The following is a 5,870-nucleotide window of genomic DNA, read 5'->3' on the forward strand; positions in this document are numbered from 1 at the left end:
TGACCAATTGGTCTCAAATGGTCATAGATCTATGACTAACTCTTCCAGGGTCAGTGACAGAAGGTCACTAGTTGACATATTTCTTGTAGTGTGCCCTTTAATAGATTCTATTTGATCACAAAGGCATAAAGACCCCATTCATAGCATACAAATGGTTGTGCACGACAATAAGTTCACTACAATATACCAAAAGCAAGAGATACATCATAACAACAAAAGTACATCGAAAGGTGTAGCGGATGCCGACGTGTCTTAAGCTCGTAGCAAGCACGCAACTTCCCATGCAGAGTATATGTCCTGGCAAGAAGAGAAAAGGAGGTGGAGCACCACAATACATAATTTAAAATACTAAAGAGGACTACAATATCACAATAATTCAAAGGAGCAATTGTATGCCTACTGATGATCTCAACAGATGCGACTTTGGTAGATATATTTCTTTCATCATTTTTCATTTGAATAATCACGATCTTAAAATTATGTCGGTGCAGTTTGGTTATAATCAAATCTATCAACTAGCTATGCAAGTATGATAGTTATCAACAAAGAGCTACTAAAAACCATGGTATAGTCAACCTATAGGATATTTAAGGCCCTGGCTTTGATTAATGTAGCAGCCACGACCGACAGCTATGTCAACAACATTTTTCTACTTGATCTCCTAAAGAGTCCTGGTTCAATGATATAGAAAAGGTTACACATGTGAAAACTAACACCTTTTTAAATTAAAGCATGGGGTGGCCATATTTCACATACTTGTAAATTGCTTTGATATCATCTAGAATCTCTGTGATCTTTTGGACATAGACGACTTTGTAGATAGTATTATGTTTCAGGACAACAGACCAGATATAAAGTTCAGTAGTGTGTCGATTCATTTCAAAGAATGCAAAGAACAAACTGCCGAGTCGGGTGGCTCACCCGCTGCTGTAGGCGTTGCTTGGAGGTGCCGGTAAATGGACGGGTTGTGTTGGCCACCGGATCCAGCGCAGGTGCAAGCTCGACGGGGAGCAGCGGTGCGAGAGCTTCGATGTCGCGGTGGCTCACCTCTTCCTCGTTGGGATCCTCAGCGCACACCTCGTCCTCCGCCGCCGATAGAGAACTACAGACTATACGTATATAATGTGATTGGCAAGAGCTAATACTAAGTAGCATTAGATAACTACTTTGATAACCATCACAACTTGCCAACGTCCTTAGTCTATCTAGATTTTTGAAAGTAAATACCATGTGTAATTCATATAAATTTGCATCACCCAGAAATCTTTGATGTGTCCTTCAAGAATATTAAAGCAGCTGAACTGGGCAAGAATCTTCCTTCAAGTACTTCCAGAAGGAAGATTTCAATAGCAATCTTGGAATAGTTCTGGTGTGATATATTTGAAACCTTCAAGCAACAATTTGGATAATATAATTGAAAGCTTACTAAGAAGAAAAATATTAAAATCAACTTACGTTGCCAGTCAAATGTACAGCCCAACCATGATTATTTTTGTAGCAGCACAAAGAACTAAAAGGTACCACTTCCATGCAGCTAAGAATTTAAAATTAGATGCCCAAAACATACGTGGATTAAACTTCCTTAAATAATGGTGATGCAAGACTTCCTAATGAAGTTGCGGCATTGCTTGCTCAAATTCTCGCTTCTGGCTTACCTCCTCCGACCAGTTAGATTTATCATTTTTCTTCATTTATAAATACGCATAGTGACACAACAACATCTCGACTATGCTATGGCTATCTCAGTGGTCTACAAATTACAGATTCGTATATGTATTTTGTTGTCGCCTCAAGTAGTTTTAGATTAGAAGCCTGATCCAGAACTACATCTAAGCTGGAGCGAGCGGTAGATTTCTTAGTCTGGTAATCTGATTTGGTAGTGCTTATACATCAAAAATTTGTTTATCGACAGAAAAACTATGTTATGCATTATTTACACAAAAAGTTGTTTTCGTATAGGGTCAGAAATACATTTCAGCATCCAAAGCAATAAGAGAGAAATAATCTCAGTATAGTCAGTACAAAGCAACAATATCTGAACTTCTTGTCAGTCAAAAGTAATAATATATGGAGATAATCTATCTTGCATGTGGCACAACATTAAATTTAGCAGATCTCACAAACCAGACATGAATGTACTGAGTATAAAGGACATACCAGAACCATATATGAAGTAGAAAGGAAGACGCTGGAGTGACAAATGGGTTCGAGCTAGGCACATTTCAACTTTCTGTAATTAAGATGGAAAACACCATAGTTTTCATCATTTATCATCAATGGAAAGCAGCCATATGCAACGCAAGAATCATAATCATATTTGTCCGTATCCATAGACAAATACAAAGCAGAAAAATATCAAAGGAAAGCAACCGTATGAAATGCATATCACAAGACACGGGATTTCGGTAAAGTGGCTTTCAAGGGACCTCCATTGTGCAAAATCATAAGGAATCGAGCTTGACATTTGAGAGAGAGGGAGAAGGAGAAATGGACCTGTAGATCATCAGCAGTATGATGTCCTTAACGGCACCATCTGGTACATGGTGGTGGCGGCTTGCACTCTTCCTAGCCAGTACCTCACAAGGTAAGGCAAGTCATGACCTTGTCCGGCTCCAGCGGCCACCTGTAAGCCAAGAAAATGGAAAGATTAGCGGTCACACACGCAGAGGCTTTGTAATGGTTATTGATTAGAGTCATTTCTAATTAGGTGGCTTTGTAATGGTTATTGATTAGAGTTATTTCTAATTAGATAAAACACTGAACCATTATAGATTTTTTTTTCAAATATGTACTTTTAAGAGGAAAAGGAAGATCACTCAAGATATCATTATATCATAATACATTCTCTCATTGGTGCACAATACTCTTTTAAGACAGAACTCAAAAAGTCAATGGTCAGGCAAGATTACCATTTAGAAACCATCGAGAGATTAGCCAAAACTCAATAGTATTTGTTCTGTATAGGCAGCAAATAATAAAAAGAATTCTACAGTAGTTTTAGTTTTGTTTCCCACAGTTTCTATGCGGGCTGCCAATACAATAGTCAGTGCATGAGTGGCGATCCCGATGGGGCACAGAAGAGCAGACACAGAGAAAAAGAGTAACAATTTAAAGGTAGAAAATCCCGTGAGTAATTTTCATAATGCAAAACCGTTGAAACTAAAAACACATGTTATAGTTTGAAGCAAAGAAGCAACATAGGCATCAGAGCCATCATTGTTTCAATTACTAAAGTGGCATCAAATAAAGAACCCGCAGAAATGGCACACCAACAATTCATCAAGCCGCTTTGGCTCGTCACACTCGATCGCCAACACGATATAACCCTGACATATTAGTTTACTTACATTCTTAGAGAACTGATGACAAATCAAAGAGATAAAGTTGTAAACTGTATATACTTCAAGAAATATGAATTGTACAAAGCAAATTACTAATTTGAGATGTGCTTTGTCCCGTTGAAAGCAAAAAAGGAGAAAGTTTTTGAGCTATATTTTGCAGCACAGGCAAAAAAGAATTACATTTGATTCAATTCAAAGTTTTTTATATCAGCATCAAATCGTTGCTCACATTCCTCCCTACGAAGACTAACAATAACACACAAATGTTAAAATGGAGTGATTACCATGGCAACAACTGCCAGAGCCCCGATCCTACCCATCCCATTCATTTGGGTGTTTATACAGGACATATACGGGCATGCTGTCCACAAAGTCTAAATTATAATATCTACAAACATAATAACAAATTTAAGTAGCCAAGAGAATCCGGTAGATTGGAAGCGCTCACGGTAAATAACATTTTTGTTGTCTCAATTGCAGGTCTTACTTCAGTTACACTAACTGAATGGCCAACAGTAAGTATTTCGCTCATTTATTTATAAGAATATACATAGTTTTCAAGGGTTGTATCCTTACATAATCATTTGTATCTAGCTTCTAAACCCTTTAAACAGAAAGATAGGAAGAATAAGTTTCCAAGAGTATTCCATAAACTGGAGCATGCCATTTACTCACCATCAAGCGAACATCATTTAACTATTTACTCGCCATCAAAGACGTCGTCAACATGTAAGTTCAAAAGAACATATTTTAACATATTCCTGCTATATACATTTTCTTTCGTCCCTGCTTCCTTCAAAATCAACGATGGAGACATTGGCCCTATCCGATTTTGAAGGAACCAGAGAGGAAATATACAAAGCATATAGCAGCAATAGTTAAAGACGTTCTTTTGAACTTACATGGCTATTTTTTCTGCAAACATGCCAATCTACTACCATCGTACCGACCTTAATTTGTATCTTCGCATAGATGTACATTTGATTTTGAGCAAGTAGGGAGGCACTATACGATAGCATACAACAAGAAATAGTAAAAGATTGTTACCATCCATGGGACTAACAAAAATTAGAAATTAGAATTACTAGACGTCAACCCGTGCAGTTGCACGGGCGCGAGTTAGTGTAATAAATACCTATTTGGTATAAATATTAAGAAAATATATTTATAGTTATTACAATCAAAGTAGTTTGGAGTTAGGTTGTCTATGAATGGGTTATGTTCTATATCTGCCAAGAAAAAAACTGCTGATCTCTGATCATATTCCGGGTTGTGGACCAAACTCAGTGTCTCAGTTTATGTACATGTCTATTTTAACTTTTTACGTACCATTAAATTTTCATGAAAATAATTTCCACTAATAATTGTATGCACCAAGTAGTGGTCAAATACACATGTTTAGCACCATGCTAGATTCTAAAAGTCCTATTTTTTAGGACAAATAGCTGCATCAAATACACATGTTTAGCACCAAGTAATGGTCAAATACACATGTTTAGCGCTTATCAACCATATTGTGTGATTCAGTTGTTGCTTATGCATTTACAAACTCCTTCCTTGAATTATAAGTTAAATTACTACATCAAATTTGTATGTAATATTTGCATAAATTGTGGTGCACACTATTTTCCTCTCAAATATATCTTGAAATAGATACTTGTTAGCAAGTCTCTGTTCCATATTAGTTGTCACTGAGATGGATGTATCTATATCTATTTCAGTGCTAGATACATCCCTTTGAGCGAAAACTAATATGGGAAGGAGGTAAAAGAATTCATTTTTGCTACCATGCATAGAAGACTTCATATGTACTGTCGCAAGGCATTATGTCTACGTCTTCATGTTCTATTATATCTTGGTGAATCGGAATCCATGTAAATTCTTGGGAGAGACAACCACAGTAACCTCTTTATCATGTAAAGAAACATAGTTACCACTTTATCATGTAAAGAAACATAGTAACCTCTTTATCATGTGCTTAGCATGCCAAATGGAATCAACAATCAAATCATATCACATGCTGTTGGTTCAGATACAATTTCCACACAGAAATAAAATTAGAAAAGTATTAAAATGGGGAAAAGGAAGAAAACAAATCAAGGTCAACACTTGTTAATTATATAACTTACGTGGCAGCAACAATAAATGTTCATAATGTCAAATCTCTCATATTTACCTTCCAATCTTAAAAAGAGGTAGAAAAAGAATTTATGGGAAGATAAATTTGTAACCTGCAAGCGACTTTGTTTCCAACACCAGGAGACATCTATTTTTTGTTTGTGTACACCACAGCGGCATTGCTTATAGGAATACCCGATGGGCACAAGAATGTCTAAATTAAATCTCATTTCAAGTGACCAAGTATAATCCAAAATTATAATATGTGGATCCTTTGCAGTTGATTAAATATACAGAGGGGAAAATAATAATATGAGAATTGAAAGTAGCAACTCAGAAATTCGTTGGTGAGTTAAGCTCAAATGCAAAGGAATAATGAGACTGTGGTTCTAAGAAGGCCACCATGTGACA

General features: G+C 36.5%; 1 pseudogene; it reads right to left on the reverse strand.

Moving 5' to 3' along the window:
• Positions 1 to 576: 576 nt before the first annotated feature.
• On the reverse strand, positions 577 to 1,260 carry LOC119306910 (annotated as a pseudogene).
• Between the last annotated feature and the right edge of the window lie 4,610 nt (positions 1,261 to 5,870).

The sequence above is a fragment of the Triticum dicoccoides genome, chromosome 5B (assembly GCF_002162155.2).
Source record: "Triticum dicoccoides isolate Atlit2015 ecotype Zavitan chromosome 5B, WEW_v2.0, whole genome shotgun sequence".
Lineage (NCBI taxonomy): Eukaryota > Viridiplantae > Streptophyta > Magnoliopsida > Poales > Poaceae > Triticum > Triticum dicoccoides.